We start from the raw sequence: 11,973 nt of genomic DNA, 5'->3' as shown, positions 1-11,973 counted from the left end.
TCACCATCGCCCAGTTTATAACTTTTTTTTTTTTCTGAGGCAAGAACCCACTATGTTGTTATGGAATATTAAGATATGTTACAGCTGGGCAGTGGTGATGCACACCTTTAACCCCAGCACTCAGGAGGCAGAGCTAGGTGGATCTCTCTGAGTTCAAGGCCAGCCTGGTCTACAGAGCAAGATCCAGGACAGGCACCAAAACTACACAGAGAAAAACAAACAAGAGAAAAAGATATGTTACATTTGCTTATCCTGTGGAACATTTGTTTTAAGGATGCAAAGATGTGTTGTATTCTTTTATGTTACATTTGTTTGACTATGTGAAGCTGTGTTACTGTGCCTGTCCAAAACACCTGATTGGTCAAATAAAGAGCTGAACAGCCAATAGCAAGAAAGGAGAAAGGGTAGGCAGGGCTGGATGAGAAAACAAATAGAAGAAGAAATCTGGAAGATCAAGGTGCAAGAAAAGAAGAGGCCAGCCACATAGCCAGACACAGAATAAGAAGTAAAGAAAAGAAATACAGAAATAGAGAAAGGTAAAAGCCCAGAGGCAAAAGGTAGACAAGATAATTTAAGTTAAAAGCTGACAAGAAACAAGCCAAGATAAGGCTGGACATTTATAATAAGCATCCCTGTGTGTATTTATTTGGAAGCTGGGTGGCAGACCCCCCAAAAAGAGCCAAAGAGCAAAGAGTAAAGAGTAAAAACAACCAACAATACTATGTAACCCTGGAATTCACTATGTAGGCCAGTTTGGCTTATGAATTCACAACCGTCTGTCTGCCTCTGCCTCCAATGGGATTAGAGGCATACACCACCATGACCAGCCTCTTTTGTTTGTTTGTTTGTTTGTTTGTTTGCTTTTTGTTTTTCAAGACAGGGTTTCCCTGTGTAGCTTTGTACCTTTTTCCTGGAGCTCACTTGGTAGCCCAGGCTGGCCTTGAACTCACAGAGATCCACCTGGCTCTGCCTCCCATGCACCGCCTGGTGACCAGCCTCTTTTTTAAAAGATTTATTTTACTTTATATGAATGTTTTTCCTGCATGTCATATGCATAACACAAGTGTTATGGCCTGAGGAGGCCATAAGAGGTTATCAGATCCCCTGGAACTGGAGTTACAAGCAGTCATGAGCTTCCTGATATGGGTGCTGGGAATTGAACCTCAATCCTCTGCAAGAGTGAGAAGTGCGCTTAACCTCTGAATTGTTGTTTGTTTTTGCTCTGGGGGGGGGGCATTACCCAGCTCCCAAATAAATTCACACACAGAGGCTTATTATTACTTATGAATGCCTGGCCTTAGCTTGGCTTGTTTCTAGTCAGCTTTTCTTAACTTTAAATTGTCCCATCTATCTTTTACCTCTGGGCTTTTCCCGTTCTCTTACTTCTGTAAATCTTACTCTTACTCCCTGGCTTGCTGTGTAGCTGGGTGGCTGGCCCCTGGAGTCATCCTCCTTCTCTGGTTACTTTCTCCCTTTCTTTTTTTCCTCCCATATTTCTCCTATTTATCCTCCCTGCCTCCCAGCCCCACCTGTCCTTTCTCCTGCCTTGCTATTGACTGTTCAGTTCTTTATTAGACCATTAGGTGTTTTAGACAGACACAGTGACACATCTTCACAGAATTAAACAAATGCAACACAAACAAAAGTAACACACTTTAAATAATATTTGGCTAGGCTGGCAGGCCAGTGAGCTTTCCAGAATTTATCTGTCTCCAGCTACAATACCAGGGTTACAACCATTCATGACATGCATAGCTTTTGCTGTGGGTGCTGGGGACACAAGCTACCAAGCCCTATCTGTAGTAACATTTTCTTAAAAATTATTTTATATATAAAATGGGGGTGAAATACATAGTATCATGTGACTCTGTAAAAGCGATGAGCACAGGGCCTGATGCACAGTAAGCATGTCAAAGTCGTAGCTGTTGCTAATCAGATCATGCAATTCTAGTACAACTAAACTCTCCTTCTGCCCATCAGACAGAATGTTAGATCAGACAAATGCATCACTAATCTGACCCCAGGAGTGAGTCTTACAGCCATGCTTTTACCATGGTAAGTCCTCAAGTGTGTTCAGGGGGATCTGCAACAAAGAAGAGATGAACCAAAAGGCTTGAGTTCTAGAGTTCATGTACAATCACTTCATACAGCCTTACTGTCTCCCACACTTATCTACAATCATTTAGTACAGCCTTACTGTCTCCCACACTTCCCCCATTTTATCTGAAGAGTGTGGAAAACAAATAGAACAGAGCACTGGAGGAAATATGAATTCAGGAGGAGATGGGGATGGTTCCACTCACATGTGCATTCCAGCCTGTGCACACCAGTGTTATTGTGACCTCCCGTTACTATGTCCTTTCCCCTCCAGTTTTAGCTGTGTGTTCTGTGTTACAGGTGCTGTAAATGTTCTTTAACAGGTATGATGTGCTGGTGTGTGTCAACTTAACACAAGTTATAGTCATCTGACGGGAGGGAACCTCGGTTGAGAAAATGCTTCCATAAGATTGGGCTATAGGCAAGCCTCTAAAACAGTAGTTCTCAACATATGGGACATGACTCCCTTGGGGGCCAAACCCTTTCACAGGGGACACCTAAGACCATGGGAAAATACAAAATATTTACATTGTGACTCATAACAGTAGCAATGTGTGTGTGTGGGGGGGGGTCAACCCATTGTGGGTGGGGCCATCCCTGGGCTGTTGATTCTGGGTTCTATAAGAAAGCAGGCTGAGCAAGCCATGGGGAGCAAGCCAGTAGGCAGTGTTCCTCCACAGCCTCTGCATCAGCGCCTGCCTCCAGGTTCCCGCCCCATTTGAGTTCCTGCCTTGCTTTCCTTCAGTGATGGACTATGATGTGGAAGCATAAGCCAAATAAACCCTTTCCTCCACAACTTGCTTTTGGTCAAGGTGATTATCACAGCAATAGTAACCCTAAGACATAATGTACACACACCCTCTAATGTCAATTCAGTAAAGGAAGGCAGCAGGATAAGCCCTAATTAGACTATCTCACCACCAACAGGTGGGGCACCTGCCCAATTCCAGTGACACGATTAAATCCTTCAGGTCTGTCCTGGGTTTTGCTGGAGTTAAATCTGTGTCAACAATACACATGGCCTAGGATTAGTCATATAAAATGTTGATACTAATTACAGTTATTACATACAGCCACCTACCTGTACCTATTAGAGTACTAGCTTGCCCTTGATAAACCCACTTGGATTTTCTTTCTTTCTTCTCAAGATATGGTTTCTCTTTAAAGCCTGCTTAGATTTTTTTAGTCTGAGGAGTTGTAAGATCTTCCTTCCCACTCCTTCCAACATACAGACAACACCTAGACAAGCACTGTGCTTTAGGGAACTGTAGTAAATTATTTCCCAGTCACAACTCACCATCCCAGTGCTGTTTGATGGTGTCCTTTTGCTACAACCTGGTCACAGGTAGCATCAAGCTCCCCCCTTTGAATCTGTGTGGGCTTCTGGTCCATGATCCCTCCACAGAAGTCTTGCATGGCCTTAAGACTCATACTAGTTAAGGCTACACAGCCTCATCCTCTTCTGCTGGAGGATATGCACAGGAGCCAATGCCACAAGCTGAGCATTCAGACTATCCTGAGTCTGATATACTTTGAAGGAGGTCACACAGAGAAACCCTGATACAGCAGTAGCAGGGAAGGGAGTAAAAGAAACCGTTGGCAGTTAGGAAGGCTGGGCTACCACTCCTCAAGTATGGGTAGAAAGGTGTATACTACACAGATGACCTAAGAGATAGTTTGAATGTAATTGGCCCCCATAACCCCATAGGGAGTGGCACTATTAGGAGGTGTGGCCTTGTTGGAGTGGGTGTGGCCTTGTTGGAGGAAGTGTCTCACTGTTTTGAGGTTTCTTATGCTCAGGATACTGCCCAGTGTCTCAGTCTACTTCCTGTTGCCTTCTGATCAAGATGTAGCCAGCACCATGTCTGCCTGCACACCATCATGCTCCTGCCATGATGATAATGAGCTGTACCTCTGTGTAAGCCTCTACCTCAACTAAATGTTTTCCTTTATAAAAGTCACTGTGGTTATGGTGTCTCTTCACAGCAATAGAAACCCTAAGACAACTTATAAAGAACTCAATCTTCCAGACATGGGGTGTCATTGAGCTGCTGACTTTTCTCCAACTTCTGGCCCACTTCCTCGATTGGAACTGCACTCTTTCTTAATAAATTACCTATTCACTAATCTTAAAAATATAATCTTAACCTGGGAACTCTGGTGGCAGAGGCAGGAGTATCTCTGAGTTACAGGCCAGCCTGGTCTACAGAGTTCCAGTCTAGCCAGGCTATATAAAGAAACCCTGTGTGGAAAAATATAATAATAATAATAATAATAATAATAATAATAATAATAATGACAAAGCAGCTCCCCAGCACTGCCAGCCTGTCCCAGCCCCACCAGAGACCTTGCAAGAGGCATTTTGGTAAGCTCTTCCCAAATACCTGATTCATAGAATTTGTTTTAGGTTTATTTTTATGTGAACTTACATATGCTGTCATTAATTTAAGAGCACCACATGCATATAGGTGCCTGAGGGAGGCCAGATGGCATTGGATCCTCTGGAACTGAAGTCATAGGCAGTTGTGAGCTACTTGACGTGGGTGTCAGGAATTGAACCTATGACGGATGCAACAACAGCAGTATGTCCTCTGAAGTGTGGACCGGCCTCTCCAGCCCCGTTTGCTTCCTTCAGACGAGTTCTCTGTGTAGCCAGTGGGCTTTGAACTGTTGATCCCCCTTGCTTTGGCCTCTCATGTGTTGTGCCTGTGGGTGTGAGAAACATACCCACCAGAAACAGAAACTGACAATAAATAATTAATAATTAAATAATTAAATAAATAAATAAATAATTTTAATTAAATAATTAGGCTGGGTTTCTGGCTTCAGTGGTAGAGCACTTACCTAGCATGTGTACAGCAGAACCAAGCACAGAAATGTGAAGTTACTACCTTCTGCTTTATAGATAATCAGATCATTTCATTTTGCAATGAATTCATTTCATAAATGTTGGGGATATGTTCAGCAATTTTTTCCAACTTTATCACTTTTTGTTTTGATAAGATTGACTCAGTGTTTTTATTTTGGATTTTAGTTTATGTGTACTGATGTGTGTGCCTTTGTGAATTTATGTGTGCTCGATATATGTAGCTGACCGTGGAGGGCATAAGACCTCCTAGAACTGGAGTTATAGGCAGTTGTGAGCCCCTTGATGTTGCCCTCACAGTTACAGCAAAGATTAAAATGAACTCCTTCAATAATTTACTATTTGCCCAAGTTAGTTACTATGAGACTACACAGTGAGCCCCAGGTTGGCCAGCACTGTGGCTACTTAATGAGACTTTGTCTCCCACGAACCAAATATGTCTCCAGTGAGACACACTAGGAAACAAGGCTTCCTGTAGTTAGAGTTTTCCTGCCTGGCCCACAGTCAGGACAAATCTCTCTCACCCACCAAGCCCATAGACGCTCAGACCCAACCAAGAAAGCACACAGAAACTTATATTGCTTACAAACTGTATGGCCGTAGCAGGCTTCTTGTTATCTACTTCTTCTATCTTAAATTAACCCATTTCTGTTAGTCTATACGTTGCCACATGGCTTGTGGCTTACCGGTGTCTTTACATGTTGCTTCTCATGGCAGCGGCTGGCCATGTCTCTCCCTCTGCCTTCCTGTTCCCAGAATTCTCTTCTCTGCTTCTCCTGCTTATACTTCCTGCCTGGCTACTGGCCAATCAGCATTTTATTTACACAGAGCCATATCCACAGCAGCTTCCTGTTAAGGTCACAAAGAGGATTTCAACAAAACTAAGGCTAGAATACTAACCTGGACTCAAAACCTATTGTACATGCCATGTGAATCACCACCTCATTTCAGTGCTATGCCACACATATGGATTCTCCTCCAAAGTCCTTTGTGGTAAGAGCTTGGTCCTCCGCTGGCATTGTTGAGCCGGAAGAATGATGAAAGAGGTCTCCCGGGAGGTCTTTAGTTTAGTGGGGTGCACCCTCAGAGGGTACTCCACATGTGAGCAATTTAACTCTATCAAATAATCCCTGCAGGAGATACTGCCTCAGCATAGGCCCCAAAGCAATGGAGCCAAATGATCACGGACTGAAGCCTCCAAATCCAGTGCGCCAAAGTGAACCTTTCTACATTAGAAGCTTGTCATCTGGGGTAGCTGGCACATTGGCAGAAAGTTAACATATGTTAATAATTGTAAATAACATTCAAATATGCTAATTTCAGACTTGAACACTGGTACATATCTATAGTCCCAGCTTTAAAAGGACCACTTAAATTGGGTGGTGGTGGCGCATACCTTTAATCTCAGCACTTGGGAGGTAGAGGCAGGTGGATCTCTGAGTTCAAGGCCAGCCTGGTATACAGAGTGAGTCCCAGGAGAGTCAGGGCAGTTACATAGAGAAACCCTGTCTCAAAAAACCAAAAACCAAAAAAATTTTTTAAAGATCACTTAAGCCTAGGAATTTGACACCAGTGAAGTAACCTGTCATAAAATAAATAAATTGGCTTAACTTATACACTAATGAGGAGCCTATAGGGAGGGGTTTAAGATTACTGGAGAAGATAATCTCTAAGAAGATTAAATCTAGGGAAGGATAAATATGAGAAGGTAAGGTGAGTACCCTCCCGTTATCAGAACAAGTGAGAGCAGACAAGCTGTTTTCTCAGCAGAGAAAGTGGCCATGGCAGGATCAGTCCTCATGCCTGCAAATCCCGGCCCAGAGGTAGGATAAACTCAAGTTCAAGGTAGTGTACACAGTAAGTTTTATCAACAAATGAAAAACAAAACAACACTTCTTAAAAGTGTGTATTGGTTACTTTTTGTAACAAAACACCATGGTCAAAAGCTTGGAAGAAAGAGTTCGTTTTGGTTTGTTATGTTCAGAGGGAAAGTCCATAATGGCAACAGGCAGCCAGCGCAGGAAACTGAGGGCACATCTTCAAGCACAAACATGAAGCAGGGTGATCAAACTGGGAAATGAGACATAGCACACACTCTCAAATCCCAATCCCCACTGACGTACTCCTTCCAATAAGAGGTCCAGGGCTGTAATCTGAAAAGGAACAGGCTTGTTACTAGTGGTGGAGTCTGGGGTGGTCTGTACAGGGTTTCCAGGGTATCTTACTCAAGAATGAAAGGTACAGATTGTGTAGTGGCAAAATTACTTTATTCAAAGCAACAGTACAGATTAGAAAGGTTATTACCTGGGGCTTCTTTTTATGGAGCTTAATGGAGGGAACAGCTGGTTCCTAAGTGTTGTGTTTGGGTGGTTTTCTATGTTGACTGACAGATTATTCTATAACCATTTCTCTACTTCCCACACCTTCCCACAACACATCTGACTTTAATCATATGCATGCCCAATTACGTATAGGCGTAACATGGCAATAGGGGATTCTCCATGAAAATCAACTTCAAGACTGTTTGCTTTATTGTAAATACAACCAAGACAGTTCAGGTAGGATTGGATTTTCTGCCTTCTTTTTTTTTTTTTTTTACCTTTTAGAGCTTTATTGGGAGAGAGAGGGAGGGAGGGAGGGAGGGAGGGAGGGAGGGAAGGAGGGAGAGAGGGAGAGAGAAAGGGAGAAAGGGAGAGAGAGGACCGGAGAAACAGAGAGACTGCACGGAGGGAAGAGAGTGGAAAGAGAAAAGGGCCTTTTCTGCCTTCTTATTGGGACATAAAGCTAAGTAAAACTCAAGAGACTGTCCAAATGTGAGTCATTACGGGGATGGGAAATTGATTCTACTGTTCAGAGCACCATGTGCATGCAGCTCAATGCAGGCAGGGGTCCTAGTTTGCTAACAGGTTGCTAGATCCATTGCTAAGACAGGTGTGTGTGTGTGTGTGTGTGTGTGTGTGTGTGTGTGTGTGTGTGTGTGTGTGGTTACAAGTGCTGGAAGAGGGGTGGGCACAGATTCCAAACCAAGTGGAGTCCCAGCCTACTGAACTATTCCCTGCATTTACCTGCTTGAGGCTTGGTGGTATTTCACAACTCTAATACCTATCTATAAAGGGACATCCTGGAATCAGATGTCAACTAGAACTACTTCTCAGAACAAATCCATCACTTCAGTCTAGAGCCCTTAGGGCACTGCTTTCTTTTCTTACCTAATTTCTTCCTTTTCTTTTTGACAACAGTCTTAGCTGGGCATGCTGGCACACGCCTTTAATCCCAGCACTTGGGAGGCAGAAGCAGGTGGATTCTGAATTCAAAGCCAGCCTTGTCTACAAAGAGAGGTCCAGGATGGTTAGGGCTACACAGAGAAACCCTGTCTCAAAACAAAACCAAAAACAGGCGAGAGTCATATGCATCACTGACTGGCCTAATACTCAGGTTATATATAGTGGAGAATGATCCTGAATTCCTGACCTTCCTGCCTTTACCAACCAAGTGCAGGATTGCAGGCGTTGTAGGCATGTGCCAGTACACCTATTCTTATGTGGTGCTGGGGATCCAAACCAGGGCTTCGTCTATACTAAGCCAGCACTCAACCGAATTACATCTCCAACCATCTAACCTACCCTTCCTTAACTTACTGTATATAAGAAAAAATTTTAAATATGGTCTTGTTGGCCAAGCACTAAGACATATTTTGTAATCCCAGGACTTGGGAGGTGCAGCAGCAGGATCATGAGTTCAAGCCCACCTTCTGCTACATAGTGAATCTGAGGTCATTCCAGGAAAAAAAAAAAAATTAGTGTCACTATAAGTTTCCCTTTAAACATTTTATTTATTGCCTAAATTTTCTTGCTATCTCAAAGATCTTTTCTTTCTTTTTTTTTTTTTTTTACTTTTTTTTGTTTGTTTTTTATTTTTTATTTTTTTTTCAAGATAGTGTTTCTCTGTGTAGCCTTGGCTGTCCTAGAACTTGCTCTGTAGATCAGAACTCAGAGGGCTCTGCCTGCCTCTGCCTCCCAAGTGCTGGAATTAAAGATGTGTACCACTACCGCTTGGTGATCTTTTATTTCTTAAGTCATCTTGTCATACCAAGACACAAGGAAGCTATCAAAAATCAAAATGACCAAGTAAAGGCAGACATTGGGTAAAATACTCATTATACAAATATGATTACTTGCCAGGTGGTGGTGTCGGCGGCAGTGCACGCCTGTAATCCCAGCACAAGGGAGGCAGAGGCAGGTGGATTTCTGTGAGTTCGAGGCCAGCCTAGTCTACAGAGCTAGTCCAGGACAGGTTGCAAAGCTACAGAGAAACCCTGTCCCGAAAAATCAAAAAAACAAAAAACAAACAAACAACAAAAAACCAAATATGATTACTTGAGCTTAATCCTCAAAATTCATGTAAAGACAGGAGAGAAGAAACTCCACAAAGGTGTCCCCTGACTGCCACACTTGTGCCCTGGAATGAGCATGCCCACACAAATGCATCATACATATACAACAATAATAAACATTTTTTAAATGACCAAGGAACCAGATGGCTCCTACAATGCAAAGCTGGAGCATTTTTTAACATAACAATGAATAATCTCAATAGAATGACATCTAGTACCTGTTGTAGAATATTAAAGATGTGTTACATTCTTTTATGCTGTGGAATATTTATTTAATGATACGAAGATGGTTGCATTCTTTTTAAGACTTATTTATTTATTATGTATACAGTATTCTGCCTGCACACCAGAAGAGGGAATCAGATCTCATCATAGATGGTTGTGAGCCACCATGTGGTTGCTGGGAATTGAACTCAGGACTTCTGTAAGAGCAGCCAGTGCTCTTAACCTCTGAGCCATCTCTAGCCTGGTGTTGCATTCTTTATGTTGCATTGGTTTAACTCTGTGAAGCTGTGTTACTGTGCCTGTCTAAAACACCTGACTAGTCTAGTAAAGAGCTGAATGGCCAATAGCTAGGCAGGAGAGAGAAACAGGCAGAGAGAATAAAAGGAAGAAGAGGGAGCAAGGAGGAGAAAAGGAGAGAGGCTACCAGGGGCCAGACACACAGCCAACAACAGAGTAAGAGGTAAAGAAAGACATATAGAATAGAGAAAGGTAAAGTCCCAGAGGCAAAAGGTAGATGGGATAATTTAAGTTAAGAAAAGCTGGCTAGAAACAAGCCAAGTGAAGGCCAGGCATTCATAAGAATAAGTCTCCATGTATTTATTTGGGAGCTGGGTGACAGGCCCCCAAAGAGCGAAGAGTAAAAAGAAAATTCAACTACATGCATATAAACTAAAAGTAAGTAAATCTTCTTTTAAAAATAAATAAAACCAGGAGGTAAAAAGAATCCAATATCTCCTGTCTCCTCTCCCCCACCTCTCTTGCATAAAATGTATTTAGGGTAACCAAAATATTGGTTGACGGAATATTTTTTTGTATTTGGGCTAGAAGTGGCATGATGGCACAGGCCTATAATCTTAATAATTGGAAGATAGAAGACTCAGATCCTCAATCTGTTAAAATATCTACCACAAAAACATAAAGCTAACATAACACTGAATGGTGAGACTGAATGTTTATTCTGTCAGGAGCATGACAGTGAATGTCTCTCCTTGCTATTTATCCAACACTTGACATTTTAACAAGTGCAATAGGCAAAAAGAAAAAAAAATCACAAAACACAAAAAAGACTTTAGAGTTGTGTGGTAAAACCATATGCACAGCCAGGCAGTGGTGGCACATCACATGTCTTTAATCCCACACTCAGGAGACAGGCAGGCAGATCTCTCTGAGTTTTGAGACCAGCCTGGTCTACAGATCAAGTTTCAGGACAGCCAGGGTTACACAGAGAAACGGGGGGGGGGGGGGGGGGGGGGGGGAAACGGGACATGCATGTACAGATAACATGATCTTATATGACAACCCCCAACTTACGGTGGTTCAAGTTACAGCACATTCAGTATAATTAGCTGTACTTTTGAGTTTTAATCTTCCCAGGTTAGTGTTATGTGATGTGACCCTCCACATTAGTGGTGTGGGGCAGTGACCATAACACAAAGTTCCCAGTCACACTGTTTTATTCAAGTTTTTAAAACTTTATTATTAGGAGCTAGAGAGATGGTTAGGCAGGAAAAAGCACTTGCTTTTGCAAGACTCGGGTTTAGTTCTCAGTACCCACATGGTGTCTAGCAATCTTTCATAATTCCAGTTCCAGGGGACCTAGCACCCTCTTCTGGTCTCCAAGAGCAACAGGCACAGTCATGGTGCACATACATATACTCAGGAAACATTCATAAACTAAAATCTAAAAATGTATCATTACAAGTGTGGGTGTGTATGTAGAAACATACTTGACATGGTGTGTATGTGGAGGTTCAAGGTCAACTTTGTGGAGGCAGTTTTCTCCTTGAGCCATTATGTGGTTTCTGGGAACAGAACTCAAGTTGCCAGGGTTGTGGAGCCCATGCTTCACCTCTTTAGTAATCTCACTGACTCTCAGTCATCTATTTGATTATCGAGGTAAAGAACCAACGTATCATGGCATGCTGTGTTTCTGGGACACTTGTTAGATTAGATGTGTTAAGTGACCTTTCAACTTACAATGTTTTGCCCTTTCAAAGCTATCTCACTGTAAATCAAGGAACATTTATATGGAAAACCTTTAGAACTTCCTAGTGAAGGAGGGTGTGTGGTGTACCCTAATAAATTTGCCTGAGGATCAGAGGACAGAGCCAGCCAGTAGATTAGACATAGAGGCCAGGCAGTGGTGGCACACACCTTTAATCCTAGCACTCAGGAGGCAGAGATCCATCTGGATCTTTGTGAGTTCAAGGCCACCTTTGCTACTTGAGATTGACTCAGTCTAGGAGAGAAACAAAGCCAGATAGTGGTGGCATACACCACCTTTAATCCCAGCACTTGAGATCTCATACCTTTGCTTGGGAAGCACAGGTGCCTTTAATCCCAGGAAGTAATATGGCAGGGCAGAGAAAGGTATATAAAGCCTGAGGAGACA

The sequence above is a fragment of the Onychomys torridus genome, chromosome 5 (assembly GCF_903995425.1).
Source record: "Onychomys torridus chromosome 5, mOncTor1.1, whole genome shotgun sequence".
Lineage (NCBI taxonomy): Eukaryota > Metazoa > Chordata > Mammalia > Rodentia > Cricetidae > Onychomys > Onychomys torridus.
The sequence above is the reverse complement of the archived record's forward strand: the minus strand, read 5'-3'. Positions refer to the sequence as shown.